We start from the raw sequence: 14,804 nt of genomic DNA on the forward strand, positions 1-14,804 counted from the left end.
TAGGACCCGAGTGAGTTGCGGGGTCATGGTTTTCTTCTCTGGGCTGCTGCGGGAGAGTGTGGTCAGTGCACCCCCACCTACCCACAGCTCTTCCACCAGTGCTGCAAGATACAGCCCCAGCCTGTCTGTGAATTGAGGTGATTTGCAGCTTTTTGGCGGTATTGGCCCAACCGAAGCGGGTGCAGTGAGAACCTGTTGCTGGGCAAGAGGTGCCTGAGCGGGGTCATGACCTACCCTCTGAGACCAGCTTCTGGCTGTGACCCTACAAGGAAGCCTCTAATAGCTCTGTCCATTTTACTGGTGGGGAAGCTGAGGCACAGAACAGTGGTGGGACTGGCCTGCAAGAAGCAGAGTGAGGATGGAGGTCCCTTAGCCCAGCACTGGCCAGGGTTTAGGGAGAGGCCAAGCATGGAGCTAAGGGATAAACAAGGATGTTCTATTGGTCCTGCTTTGTTTAGCAGACATGAGAGAGGTCCATGGAGGAACCTGGAGGTAGTGGCAAGAAGACACAGACTGAGAGCTGTGTTTGGAAGCCGCCAGGGTAGGTGCAATATTCTTTGCTCCTTTGATTAAACCTCTGGATGGAGGTCAGAGAGCTAAAGAGGCCTTCTCCAAGGGGGGAAGGCTGAGAAGAGCCTGCTGTGAGACGGAGCAAGGGTGAGTGGGGGCAGGAATCTGGTCTTGGCCCTGTAACATCCTCTATGTGTGGCTCCTGGGATTGTCTCATTTTCCCTGGCAGCTGGGCCAAAGAGGGGCTGGTTATTTCCAAGGGCTGCCCGCATGATGGAAAGGCTGTGACACCCTGTGGTCCTGCAACGCAACAGCAAATGGACCCCCAGCACCATGGCAGGGGCAACATTTTGTTGGATATGTGTTGGGGAGTGGGTGATGGATCACGGGTTAGAGCCATGGAACAGCTCAGGGCCTGGGCTTAAGGGGGACTAAAATCTCTCTGGACTCCCCTTGGAGCACTGCACTGAAATCAGTGCTACTCCACCAACCCTGCTGTGCTGCGTCCCTGGGTACCCCCATCCTCCACATACCACCCGGCTTCCACACCCCGAGGGACTGGGGGGCCTTCCATGTTTCCCTCTGTGTGAGACCTGGCCTGTGCTTGCCTGCAGGGTGGCACCAGGAGAACATGTATTTTTAGCTTGTTTTCATGTGCTGTAGCAGTTGAGGAGCTGCAGGAGAAGCCAGAGCCATGTGCACAGCCAGCTTTCCTCCAGCTGCCACCCAGTGCTTTGGGATGGTGGATAATGGAGCCTGGTAGTGACCGTGCCCTTCCTGTACCCACATGTGACATCACTCCCAGCGTTGGTCTGCCTAAATAACAACTGCCTTTTTAATTAAAAACACAAGTCCCAGCAGTGGGGCAGAGAGGTCAGGAAGGGTTCCCAAGGGAGTTTGATAGCACAGATGTGCAACTCGAGGTGCTGTTCTTGACTACAGTGGTGTTGAAATGACAACTAAACCATCTTGGGATCGCAGGGAAGGATGCAGGGAGATGCTGACCCAAGCGCTACCCGCCATGCAGCCTCTTGCCTGCAGCTCTCCTACAGCTCCGTGCTGGGCTCAGTTGTGCTGGGAAGGGGACAGGGCACTGGTGCCTTTGCTGGCTGCTCTGTGCTGTCCCTGGGGGACTGGGAAGTGGGTGGGAGCAGATGTGAACATGGTGCAATCCCCATCCTTCTGGGCTGTGCAAGGCTGTCCCTTAACTAGTTCTCACCAGGAGGTTCCCACTAAGAAATGTTAATGTGGAAATGCTCAAACAGATGCTGGGAATCTGAGCACTGCTGAGGACCCTGCATGCTCAGGGGTTTGCCAGGATAAATTAGGAACATGAATGTTCAGCTGAGCTGCAGCAATGCCAGGCTCTAACTCCTGACCCTGCCGGGACATGAAGCCACATGGGGGAGATCTCGGGTGCCTGCAGCTGCCGACTTTCCTTCTGCTCCTGGAGCAGCTCTGGCCTCATCCCCCATCCCATGCTCTCCATGGAAATGCTGTGCAGTGACCTGGGCTGGGAACAAGGAGTCCTGGCTCTCCAGCCTGTGATCCAGCTGTGCAAATGCTCCCTTGGGCTGCTTGCCCTCCTCCTGCCTGCTCTTAACCCAGGCAGACAAGACCAGCTTGGGCATCCCTCGTGTTCCTCCCAGTACAGATGGGATTGCCTGTGGGGAGCTCTGTGACTTGTGTGGCTGGAAAAGTCTCTCTTGTCCTCAAAACTCTTTCCTCCAGGATGTGGACGGGTGTTCCTGGGGCAGTGAGGTGGCTCCTGGCTTTGTCTGTCTCATGCCTTGCTTGTGCTCTCCCAGCCAAAATATAATCCCAGGAAAAGTAAGGTGAAAGTCCCCGAGTCACTGGGTGGCTGCTGCTGAGCAGCCTGTGGAACAAGCAAAGTTCAGTGGGACACAGGGCAAGGATGCTGTGTGTTCCCAGCTCCCCAGCTTGCTGAGAGCATCCCTTCCTCCTGGGGCTCTCTTTTTGCCTGTTCAGAGAAGCTGAATGTTGCTGGGGACTATTTCCTCTTTGGAGCCTCACACGAGCTCTGGACACATCTATGCTTCCAGCCATCTCACAGGCTGTCCCAGACTCTGCAGGAGAGAGGGCAGAGCAGCAGAGAGCTGAATCAGCATCAGAGCAGCTCCCTTGGGAAGTGCTGTGCCCCCCATTTCAGGTCGGGGCAGATGCTGGAGGGTGTCCTTGGGAGCATCAAAGCAAAGCCTGAGCCCGAGGAGTGTGAGCCGGGTACCTGCACGGTGCAAGGAGGCCAGCTGGGCAGGGAGGGGCAACAAGGAGCTCTGCAGGGCTGGCACTGTGGGGGTTAATGGCAAGGTGCAGGATACAGCTGGAGCGGATTTGGGAGAGGCAGAGCCTAATGAGGCTGAAGAGGTATCAGGTGGGAGAGCTAAGCTGTGGGTGTTGAGGGTTGTGTGTGAGGGAGGCAGCAGTCGCTGCTCCTTGCGAGATGCTGCGTGTTGGTTTTGAGAAGAGGAGCTGGAACAGGGAAGCTCTCGGGTAAGAAGCTGTGTGGGCTGCCTGTCCTGGCTCTGGGCAGTTGGGAGGGATGTGGGTGTCTGTGGCTGGTCACTGCAGCAGCCCTGGCTGCCGGTGTGCTGTGGTGATGTGTGTTGGTGTCCGTGTCCCCCCCAGCACTTTGTGGGTTCATCCTCTGGCCCTTGGGAGCGCAAGCCCTTGGCTTCTGGCTTGTAGCTGAGATCCCATCCCAGGGCTGAGAGGAACCACTGTGGTTTCCTGCCTGGAAATCCTCTTGGTGCCTTGTCCTGCCTGTGCTCTCCTCCAGGACTTGATGGCTGAGGTGCCTGATGCTCCCAGCCTGGTGTTGCTTCATGTTGCCAATAAGCCTTTCCTTCCAGAAGGGATGGTGACGGGATCCTCGAGCTTTGCCCCAGGCTTGTCCCCAGACCCAGGCACACTGCCTAGCACCCGCACCCCTGCCTGGAAATCCTCTTGGTGCCTTGTCCTGCCTGTGCTCTCCTCCAGGACTTGATGGCTGAGGTGCCTGATGCTCCCAGCCTGGTGTTGCTTCATGTTGCCAATAAGCCTTTCCTTCCAGAAGGGATGGTGACGGGATCCTCGAGCTTTGCCCCAGGCTTGTCCCCAGACCCAGGCACACTGCCTAGCACCCACCATGTTCTGGACTGCCCTGGCCCTGAGGGAAGGATACCTGCCTTCCAAAAGGCATGGGTAGCATAGATTTATTTATTCAGAGACTTAATTAACATCTTTAAATATTAAATAGTAAACAAACCGCGTCTAGTGGGATCAACATTTACAAGCAGGATTTTTTTTTTTCCCCTCCTCTCTGGGACATGCACTTGTTTTTTAAGTGCTTGGGGAGGAGCAGCTGTGTGTGGGCTCTGGTTGATGGGTGAGGGATGGACCCACAGCGCTGCTGGTGAAGGAGGGGGAGAAGACAGGGATGAAGGGGCAGGAGGGCTGGGGAAAAATGGGGCAGAGAAGCAGGGGTATGTGTCTGGAGCATTGATGTCGGGAAATTGCAGAGCTAAGTGCTGGATTTTGGCATTTCCTGCAGGAAATTCCCTCCTGCCCAGGCAGGTGGAAGGGGACAGGCAGATGGAAGCTCCTGCCTTGGCACAGCTAATTGCAATCAAAAGGTGGTGGTCCCTGCAAGGGGAGGTGGTTTGCAGCTGATCTGCATCCTATTATCTCTGAAAATGGAGGCCTGCCTGGGAGCAGATTACACTGGGGGTTATTTATTGGCAAAGCACTGTACAGTTTTAATTTTTCCTTTTTGCTTATTCAGGCTTTAGCTCCAGAGGAAAATAGCCTGGGGTGGCTTTGAAATGGATTCTCTCTGCCCCATTAACTTATTCAGTGAGTTTAATGGGCCTTTTTTTCTCTGAGCCTTGAAGCCATCATTAAAAGGCAGAGATTTATAAAAGCAAAGATACTCCTGAGCTTTAGTCAAACTTTGGGGGAGTGGGAGGGGGGCAATGGTGGTGCTGCTGTCTGTGGTTCTGGTGATGCTGTGAGTTGAGTGTTGCTGTTGTGCCTCTCTGGAAGCTTCACATGGATAAGAGGACGAGCTTATTTGGGATGCTGCCCATGTGCCTCTGCTGAGGATCTGTGGGATCAGCTGGGCTGGGAGTGAGTCCTCACCTGCAAATGATGGGATGTTATCCGGGCTCCTACACATTGGGATGTTGCCTGGTGTGACCTGTCTGGGCTACAAAGCTGCATCTCTCCAGGCTGACAGAGAGAAACTTCTCTTGCTTTGTGTAGGCTGCTCATAACTTTATTTTCACCTCTTTTATGCTGCACCAGGGCTGGGCTGTGCTCGATGCTTTCATGGGCATCTGTGGTCAGTGCTTGGAGCTGTTCCCCTCTGTCCCTCTCTCTGACAGTGGCATGAGTCTTACTGCACCCCTGTACTGAGCAGCACAGGGCTGCAAGAGGCTGGGTGTCCCCTGCAGGGATTGCACTTGTTTAGCATGTGGCCTGCTCTATCTGTTAGAAAATAGAGGAGTGTCTGGAGAATGAGACTGAGATGAAACGTCTGAGTGAACTCCCCCTTTTTTTGGCTCTTCTAGGATCAACCTCTCCACTTCTTGTTCTGAAAGCCTCTTTTTGGGGAGTAAACACAGGAGCATGCAAGGTTGTGGATTGGCATGTCACTGGGGGCATCCTCCTGTTGGCAGGGCTGAGGCTTTGTTCCCCAGGCCATGATGTGCTGTGAATATCACTTCTGGAGGGGCAGCCTGTGCCTTGTACTGCTGACAGGAAGCAGTGGCAGGGAAGAGCTGGGGGCAGCAGGAAGTGTGTCCCAGCTCACTCCTGGACATTAAGTTGAGCTGTCACCTCCTGGGGTGGCAGAAGCCAGCCATGGCATGCTCCAAAGTGGTGATGCCACAACATGGTGGAGTTTCTGTGTTGGGACAACTTTTCCTGCTTGCAGGGTGAGCAGACCAGGTGTAACCCTTGTGTCTCTGAGCCCAGCCTGGCTCCTGCCAGCTCACAGATGCTGCTAGGAGAGCCAGGGCTGGGAGCTTTGTGATAGCTGGAGACCAAAACACGCTGCCACCCCTCACGTTTTGCACTGTGTGCTTGAGGATTGCACCCCTCACCAGCCCTGCTGCAATTCAGGAGTGGGGGGAAGATGCTGTGGGAGAGGGAAAGGGCCGGCTTGCCCATAGTGATGTGCTGAGGGTTGCATGCGTGGGGCCCACCCCAATCCCTGACTCCTGCTGGGTGCCAGAAGTGGCTGGAAAATGGGACTGGAGAGTGGGTGACGTGATTCGTGTGTATCTGTGCTGGTGGCCCTGGGGCTGGCTCACTGCCCCCACCACGGGGTGGAGGGACAGCAGCCCCGACCCTGGCCGCCTGTCACCAGCCTGGCAGCCACGTCCTGGCGGCGGGGGGGGCCTTGGCAGTGGGAGAAACGCTGCCTCTGCCAGCAGATGAGCTGGATCAGACCCTGGTGGGGAGGGACTGTGGGGCTTGCCAGGAGGAAGGAAGGGCCTCCAGCTCCAGGAGGAGATGTCTGAGGGTTTGTTTGTAGCCTCCCTGGAGGCACTGACCACCAAGACTGCCCTTGGAATACTGCCCCGGGGCAGTGGTGGGACAAGGACATGCTGGAATGACCCTGAGGTTGTTGTGGCCAAGCAGAAACCAGCTTCAGTATGCAGCCATGCTGGGAGAGGGCTGGTTCCCCATGATGGCCTGTCTGTGACCTCCAGAACAAGGGGGAGGCTCCTTGGAGATCCATCAGCTCCCACATCCCTCCCCAGGTCACAGCGGTCAGGAGAAGGAGATACTCATTTCCTAATAAAGACCCACAAAATGCACTTCTCCCCTGCCCCTGTAAATGCTTGCATCCCCTGCCCCTGTAAATGCTTGCATCCCCTGTGCCACCTGCTGTGTAAATTGCTGCTGACCCTGTAAATCACCCTCTGCTTTGCTCTGCCTTCCCTGAATCCAGCCCTTCCTTGTAAATCCTCCGTTCCCATTAGTTTTCCTCTGCTGACCCCCCTTGCTCTGCCTGTGCTGTAAATCCTGAGCCCTGGTGAGGCTGGGGGAATGGATGGGGCGATGGAGGGCAGCTGTCCCAGGATGGGTTAATCCCTCCCGCCAGCTCCTTCAGGACTCACTTGCCACTGGGAGCTGGTGGAGGACATTTTGCCCTGCTGCCTGCAGGGTAGGTCATCCTTGTGCTGCGAGCAGGGCTGGGCTGTCATCTTCAGCTGGGCTGCAGCCAGCTGGCTGTAAACTGGAGGGTGTTGGTATCCCAGCCCTCAGCAGGGCTCCTGGGGATGGCTGCTCCCCCAGGACACATTTCTGATATGTAAAAATAGCCGGAGTCAAGAGAAAATCTCCTTTTATCCCTTGAGTGCTTGGGGTCATGCCATAGCTTAGCTCCGCCGCGCCCCTGTGTAAGCTCCCTTCAGTGGGCACTGAAGGAGCTGTGGGCAGCAGAGGTCCCTTGTGTAAGGGAGAATTGTCACCTGGGCTTCTGCTGGATGCTGATGCTCTGAGTCTTGAGTTGCTGGGATGACCATGCTGTGTTCTTTTCCTCTGGAACAGCACGTAGGAGCTGAGGCAAAGGGTCTGACAGAGACCTGACCTGGTGGAGGTGTGGGAAGCCAAACATCAGCTCTGTGCCGTGACCTGGGTGTGCCAGGGGAGGTGTCAGTGTCTGTGGGAAGGCTGTGTCTGCAGCTCATGGCTTGTCCTCGATACAGGCTGGTAGTGCTGCTGCTTTGCTGTGGCTGGCTGGGGTGTCCCGAGGGTGTGCAGGCAGCTGGCACCCAGGCAGGTGTTATTTGGCATACAAATTACTGAGTCTTTCTAAGGCCTGGTGAGCAGAAGCCGGTGACACTCCAACACAGCTGCCTTTTTCCTCCTGATGAGCAGGAGGGAGTGACACCCTGAACTGCAGGAGCAGCTCTGCCCTGCTCCCACGGAGGTCAGTGGGGCACACAGCAGTGGATGCACAGTCAGAGTTGGGATGGGGTCACCCATAGCAGTGTTTTGGGATGGTGCTGTCTGAAAAGCTTGTGTGAACACAGGACTTAGAGAGTTCTGCTTGGCTCACTGGGGAGGGAAATGCTGCAGGAGATCTGAGTGCCCTGTGATGTGGCTTTCTGAGTACCTCAGCCCTCAAGCTATGAGTGGGAAACTGGGGTAGCAGCCTAGAGCAAGGGAGTGCAGCCTTTCCTGCCTTTCTCTGCAAGCCCCAGGCCTGGAGGAGCTCCTCAGCTGCCTGAGTGGTTCAGGGCTTGGTTTACAGAAGTGCTGGCCCTGACCCAGCATGGACTGTGTGTGTCCCCTGGAAAGGTACCGACCTGTGTCACCTGTGGCTCAACTCTCCCTGATCACCCCGGGTGTGGCTGCCAGAAGATTTGCAAGAAAAACGTGGAGATGCTCAGGCTGACTGATTCAGGCATTAATATTAACTGTTGGTGATGCTCTGCGATGGACCTGGGCTTGACCCAGCTGGGTGTTTCCTTTAGACCTTTCTCTTGACGCCAAACATTTTTTTTTAATTAGTTTTCCTCCTGTATCTTGTGTCTGAGTTGTGTATTAACACTGGGCTTATTGATACTACTGTGCTCTGGCTTTGGGAGGAGGATGGAGGAGATGATGAGTATGGTGGGAGCACAGGGATGCTAAACAGCAGTGGGAAAGGCAGGGGGCAGTGGAGGAGAGCGGAGGCAGATTTTCAAAATCCATATAAATAGCAAAAATAAATTTCCAGCAAACACTTCCAGTCCTGCAGTATTAAGAAAGTGAAGCACTAGAGGATAAGGAAAGCATGAGCAATAACAGCAGGGATTTAGAAAGAATAAATCTTGCCAGACAAACCTGATTGCTTTTTCTTTTTGATGGAATCACAAAATTAGTGGCTGAGCAGAACGTGGAAATCCTAATATATTTGGATTTAGTAAAGCATTTGATATAGTGTCTCACCAAATCTTACTCTCAAAATTAGTTCAGTTTGCCTTGGATACGGTGCTGCCAAATGGACTGAGAACTGGCTAAGGGCCCTACACTCGTAATGATGGGCTGTGTTTGGGGAGAGGGGGAGCTGTGGGAGCAGAGCTATGACCTGGCTATTCTCACTGAAAAAATGCAAAGCAACAGAAAAGCCTCAAAATAATAATAAAAAAAAAATCCAGGAATGTGGTCTCAGTTTAAGGCACCTTATTATGGGAATGTTGACAAACTGGAGAGAGTTCAGAAGTAAAAAGAGTGGGGAAAAAAGGCATCAGAGGGGTCAGATTACCCGCAGAGGGAGGCTGGGGGTTGAGAAATCCCAGAGCTGGAGGCGTTTCAGGGAGGAGCAGGTGGAGGCCAGTGGGGCTGGGATGGATGTTTGGGACCTGGCAGGGAGCAGCACCTCAGCGCCTTCGCCCCCGCGCAGCGGAGACTCTCTGAGCTCCCATTTCACGGCCCTTTCCAGATATTATCGGATAAGCAGGGAGAATATTCACCGTGACTGTCAGAAAGAACATCCCTGACCGGGGGAGCTGGGCACGTTTCCTCAGGGAAAATCTTGAGTCTTGGAACAAGCACGAGGAGATGGCCCTGGGTGGTTTGTGTCAGTAGATGGAGATTTTTTTTTTTTTCCTGGACTTGGATGGGAAGCTGAGAGCTGATTGTAGCTGCTTTGAGGTGCTGCCTCCTGCAATATTTATCTGCACCTCACAGGCATTTATTTATCATTGGGGAAAAGGCTGGGAAACTGCTGGTGGCAGCTGGAATGCAGACATGTCCCTAAGGCAGGATGGCCAAGTCCCTTCATGTTTAAAGCTTCTGGAAAGGTGGTGACCCTCTGGTCACCTTGCAGAGGAAGGACAGGACAGCTTGATGCTGCTCACAGGATTTTGTGTGAGGAGTTGCCTGTAGAAGCTGGGAAGGATGAGGTCTTTAGCAGGCTCACCCGTGAAGCTGTCTGTCCAGCATGCTGAGCTCTAGGAGTCCTGCAGCACTCAGCTGGAGCCTGGGAGGGGTGCTGAGTGTGCCAAGGCTCTTGGCATAACTGCGAGGTTCCCACAAGGTGAGGAAACCCGTGGCTGTCAGCAATGGCTGGGTTGGACCATTTGGGTGCTACCAGGGCTATTGCCCCCACTGCCAGTGGGATGGTTGGCTTGAGCCAGGCTTTTCTGTTTGCCTTTTAAAGCAAATCTGTGCCTTTTGACACAACTGCAAAGAAACTTTCGGTGTGGGAAATATAGCTTGCTAGAGGGAATGTCCCTTTGTATGGGGAACAGCCACCCTTGTGAGCCAGTGTGGTGAGAATTAGAGGGGATGAAACAGAGTTGGGGAGCAAAAAAGCTCCCCAAAGCCATACAGCAGAGCTTCCATGAAGGGCTCCTAGAAGATGGGGGTGGCCTTGTGTTGGTGTGCTGGTCTCCCTGTGAGAGCACAGGGTTTCTTCAGCCCCCACATGTTCCTTCAAGCAATCCCCTGCTTTGCATTTCTCCCTGCCCAGAGCTGAGCCTGCTGGGATGGGGCTGAACCAGGCAAAGTTTGGGAGGTATTTTTAGCTGTTCTAATTGTGGCAAATAAATGCCATTCTTACTTGTTGGGATTGAGCTATGGCTAAATCACAACTAGTTCTAATGACGATAATTACCGGATTTCAATATTTATAGAAACGGGTGCTTCCTTCGTATTGGCAGATGCTGCTGTGCTCTCACCTTCACAGATCGAAACCTTGGCTCATTATTGCTGCACCTATTTATTTACTTGCACATCTTTTAACCCACAGATGACAACACATGAGAGATCTGAAAAGATACGGGCCCAGTGCAGACGCTGTAGTCTTTGGGTAGCAGCTGCGGGATGAATAGGGAAGCACCTCCTGAGGGCCTGTGGGTTGGATCCTTGCTTTCTGGGAACTCATGAGAGGTGTTCTCAGGGCTGCAAGCTTGCCTGGTTCTGCCAGGGCTTAGCCCCCAAGGGGTGGCTGTGGCTGTGCATATTTTTGCATGCATTAGAGCAGTGGATGCTGCCTGGGATTCCTGTGTGCACCAGCACACGTACACGCTGGAACTGGGACAGAGCTGAAAGGTGAGGCTACAAAAACAGCTCCAGTTCTGTGATGCTGGAGTTGGAGGAGCTTGTGGAAAAGGCTCTGGGAGGCTCCTGCCTGCAGCAGCTTCTGGATGTCTTGATTTAGCAACATCACTCTCCCCTCTGGTACTGCAGAAGGGTGGGCACCTTTAGGAACATGTGGGTGCAGAGCCATGCATTTGGGTGCTACATGTGCCATCCCCTAAGCCTGGGATGGAGGTGCAGATCCCCCTGGGCTGTGTCAAACCAGCCCTGTCGGGTGATCGCAGCCTGCGGGTCCTCGCTGGTATCCAGCCCCATACACCCATCGGGTCTGAGACTCCCTCCTTGAGCAAGGTGTAGAAAAGATTCACTTATTCAATTTGCTATCTCTCCAGTGCCACATAAGCTGTATTGATAAATTAATCTTATATTGTTGTGACTAAACAGCCCTGCAATTTTTTACACTGTGCAGTCTAATCTGTCTTGACAGCTGTATCATTAGTTTATATTTGTTGTAATCTTATTCACTGTGCTGGCTGTGGGGAGTTTTTATTTGAGGCGCTCTGCTGCTGTGCAGGCAAAGGGCACAACTCTCTGCTGGGCACCTCGGGGTGCTGTGAGGTGAAGCTGGGGTACACCTAGGCAGCCACCTGGGTCCCCTGCCCAGGAGTCAGCCCCAAATTCTGCTCTGCTGCCTCATAGCAGAGTCTTCCTGGTAGCAGCACCCACATTTGGTGAGGCTGACTGGGCCTCACCAAAGCATCCCTGCTGCTGTGGTTTTGATGGGGACCTCCAAGCTGGTGTAAAGATGGAGAAAATGTGGATGTTGGAGGAGCGGCCTCTTAAGGCATCCTGAAAATTCTGCTGTGTGATGAGAGATAAGTTGTTTACTTAGTCCATGGTTTAGCTTTCTGTGATACGGAATGGTCCCTGCTCTGTTGCTGAGGTTACCTGTGGGTCACAGAGGATAAAGGGACTGTGGGGGCTGGGACTGCACAGTCTGTCACCCAGGCCTTTGGAGATGTTGCAGGAGGGATGGTGATATGTGCTGGCATAGTGTCGTGAGTTGGAGGTGACAGTGGCACAGAGTCACGGGTGGCTGACTGCTCCCCTGGCTTCAGCCTGGGTTTGTTGTTCCTGGTCCAAGTGGGGCTGATTCAGGTCCCTCTGCTGATTCTGTAAAGCCCCTTTGCTTCACAGGCAGCTTTATATGCGTGTTCTTTCAATAACTTCTCCCCAAATCTGTGGAGCGAATGGTTTGGGTTAGTGCAATGAGATTTCTGCCAGCAGGGAGCATGAGAGAGACTCCCTTCCCTGGGCATGGGACAGGGGGTGGGAGGCATTTCTGCTTTATGTCTTGAACTTGCTAAGTTTGGGTGAGAAAGAAGCCTGCACTCCAGCAATTGTTCTATTTGCAGCATCTCTGACCAGACGTGGATGGCGCAATATCAAGCCCAGTTTTCTCTCTTGAGTGCATTCTTTTGGGAGAGCATATGGGATCTGGCAAGGTGCTCCCAAAGTAGGTTTGTAGACGTGCACCCTGCAGCCTGATGGTGCAAATTGTTCTTTAGCCCTTTCAACAGGATGGTACCCCTGTAATGCAGGGTCGAGCTGTGCTCAGGTTCACCTGGAACCAGCGATGTGTGAGCCCAATGATGTGCCACAGCACCTCATGGTGCTGGGCTGGTACTGCCCCTGTGATTTCCCCTTTGCAGGCAGGTCTGGGAGCAGAGGGTTGGATGTGCTGTGTGACAGCCCCAGTGGCTTTGTGTAGGGCTGGTAAGGGGGGAATGGTAAAACTTGGTGAGATCTGCATGGTGGCACCAATAGTGAGTGAGGAAAATCCCTGCTCCAGGAGACAAATGCTTTGGGAAAACATCTGTAACCTGCTCATGCTGAGCTTGCAGTGATGATGTGAAAGGGGTTTCACATGTGCTGGTCCATGATAAGTGCTGGTGAGGGTCTGGTCATGTAACTGCCCACCAGGCAGCTTGGAACCTCCTTGCCACAGCACCAGGTTGCACTAGAGTTAAGCTGCCATTAGTGATGTGATCTCCAGTTGGGAATGGCTGGAGACAGCCCTGGTAGTGGCTGAAAACTTGGTTTGCATTCTGCAGCCAGGAGAGCCTCCTGCTGTCATTCGTCATGGGCTGCAGCTGGTGACAAGGTGACAGAATCCAGCAGGTTGAACACAGCTACTCAGCATAGCCAGAGGCAGGAGGTGTCCACACTGTTGGTAGAGGCATCACATAGTCCCTCTCTCCCAGCTGGGTGGGGTGGTGGAGATGGGGGTCCCTGGCACTTACCCTAAATTTGAGCTTGGTGACAACTGCAGTGCATCTGCCAGCATGGCAGCGGCACCTCCCTGTGCATGGAGTGCTGCTGGCCTGCTGTCCACTGCCAGGGAGAAGATGCTTTTCCCACTCAGCTGGTCTCTGGTTCCTGGGGACCTTGCTCCAAGCTCTAGTGGTAAAGGATAATCCATGGCCTGCAAGGATTCTGCTGGTGTTTTCAGCAAGGAATTGACTCGTGGTGTCAAACCTTAGTGTTGTGCAGGGCTCTCAGGTGGGAGGGGGCGGCTCAGCATCTGAAGTGGGCCCACTGGAGCATATAGCAATTGCCCAACATGCTGCTCTTCTTGCCACACGGGAAAGATTTCTGTTCTACCCTCCAGCCCTCTTCACAGCAATTGATGGTTGCTGTTCACACCCCCCTTGCTGGTTAGCTTCATGTCAGAGCTGGGAGTGCAGAGCGGGCAGGAGAAGCCTCCCTGGAGGCTACACTGGTGGCAGGGCCAGTGACAAAGCTCAGCTCTGCTCCTGCTGCCCTTGTCTCTGGCCACCTCCTGCCCCAGGTGAGGGTGTTGATGGGGAAAATTGCAGCTTTTTGCTGCTTATAACCCTCTCATCCCTTAGCCAGCGTGAGAGTGTCTCAATTAGCATTTAACCTGTTTATCCCTGGGTGAATTGCAAGTCCCTGCCCTTGACTCCCAGATGGGTCTCACTCATCCATTAGTGCCAAGCATTGCTTTAAGCTCAGGGTATTCCCTGTGCAACTTGGAGTAACCTCCAGTGCTGCCAGATCCTAGGAACTGGTGTCAACTGGGAGCCACAGGGAGTTTTGGCTGGTACTGCTATGCTCCACCCATACTGATGAGACTATTTCCATAGCAACTACAGGATGTTTCAAAGGGGAGTTAGGGGAAAGATGTGAAAAGTCAAAACCAACCCAGCTTAAAACCATCATGGGCAGAATCTGTTGGTCAGCGTTTGGGGGTGGCTTCAGGACATCTTGTACTGCCTCTCACTCAGAGGTTCTCTGGATCTGTGTGTTTGTGTGGGACCTCATGGCCAGGCAGCCCTGATGTCCTCACAACCCAAAATGGAAATGGGAGCTGGTGCTTTCATTGCACAGCTGGGGAAGGTTGGGATGCCCTCATAGGGCAGCAGTGCCAGGGCTTTGGGACTGGGAAGGGGCAGGAGTGTGCAGGGATGGCTGTGTGGAGGCAGCACATGCTGCTGCTCTCAGGGGAGCCATGGAGGATGTTGCAGGTGCTGATGCACAGAGTCATTTCCCAAGCTGGTGGCATTGCTGTGCTCACTGTCAGCACCAGTGTCAGTGGTGCTGGGGGCTGTGCCAGCTCAGGTGGGAGTCAGGAATGTCTTACACCTGTTCCTGCTCTCCTGTAGGGTCCAGAGTCCTGGGGAAGGGAGCTGCAGCTTCTGGACTTGGAGCATCCCAGTGCTGCTTTGTCTCTAGGCTCTGCCCTCCCATCTGTCCTCGTCCTGCTTCCTTCACTTCTGTCTTCTGCCCTCACTGAGAGCCAGCAAAACATCTGGAAGGGCTGTACATGATGATTTTTGGGGTAAAAAGCTTTGGTAATGTCATGACAGGTGCAAGCCTGGCATGGGGACACTGTGCATCCTGTCCCAGGGGCTGAATCCAAGCCTTGGCATTGCAGTAGGAGAGATCAGAGTGTGGCCTGACCCAGTGCTGTTGGAGATATCTGTGGCTTGAGTTTGGGGGCTTTGGGCAGGTCTGGCTGCCTGGTGAGCTTGAAGGTGTCTGAGGGGCTGGGTGGGCCCCCAAGGAGCTTGGTGCGGGGAGGCTGCGAGGGAGGTCAGTGTGGGGTGATATCAAAGTGTAGGTTGGTGACACCTGGCCCCAGCACTCCAGCTGCAAAGGAGGGAGCACAAAGGCAGCCCTTCTCCATCCCACTGCAATCCCCACAGCGGGAGGAGGAGCTGGCTGCGGGAGGG

General features: G+C 54.0%; 1 protein-coding gene across 4 annotated transcripts in view; it reads left to right on the forward strand.

Annotated features, from left to right (window-relative positions):
• NTRK3 (neurotrophic receptor tyrosine kinase 3) overlaps positions 1 to 14,804 on the forward strand; it is a 205,778-nt gene that overhangs the window by 6,928 nt on the left and 184,046 nt on the right. Inside the window, exon 1 of one of the 4 annotated variants that reach the window (XM_017742673.1) lies at positions 7,066 to 7,071. The exons of the other annotated variants lie outside the window; for them this stretch is intronic. The gene's annotated coding sequence lies outside the window, so the exon portion shown is untranslated. Of the gene's footprint in view, positions 1 to 7,065; positions 7,072 to 14,804 lie in introns of those variants that run through there. 4 annotated transcript variants of the gene reach the window in all.

Source organism: Corvus brachyrhynchos, unplaced genomic scaffold, assembly GCF_000691975.1.
Source record: "Corvus brachyrhynchos isolate BGI_N302 unplaced genomic scaffold, ASM69197v1 scaffold97, whole genome shotgun sequence".
Classification (NCBI taxonomy): domain Eukaryota; kingdom Metazoa; phylum Chordata; class Aves; order Passeriformes; family Corvidae; genus Corvus; species Corvus brachyrhynchos.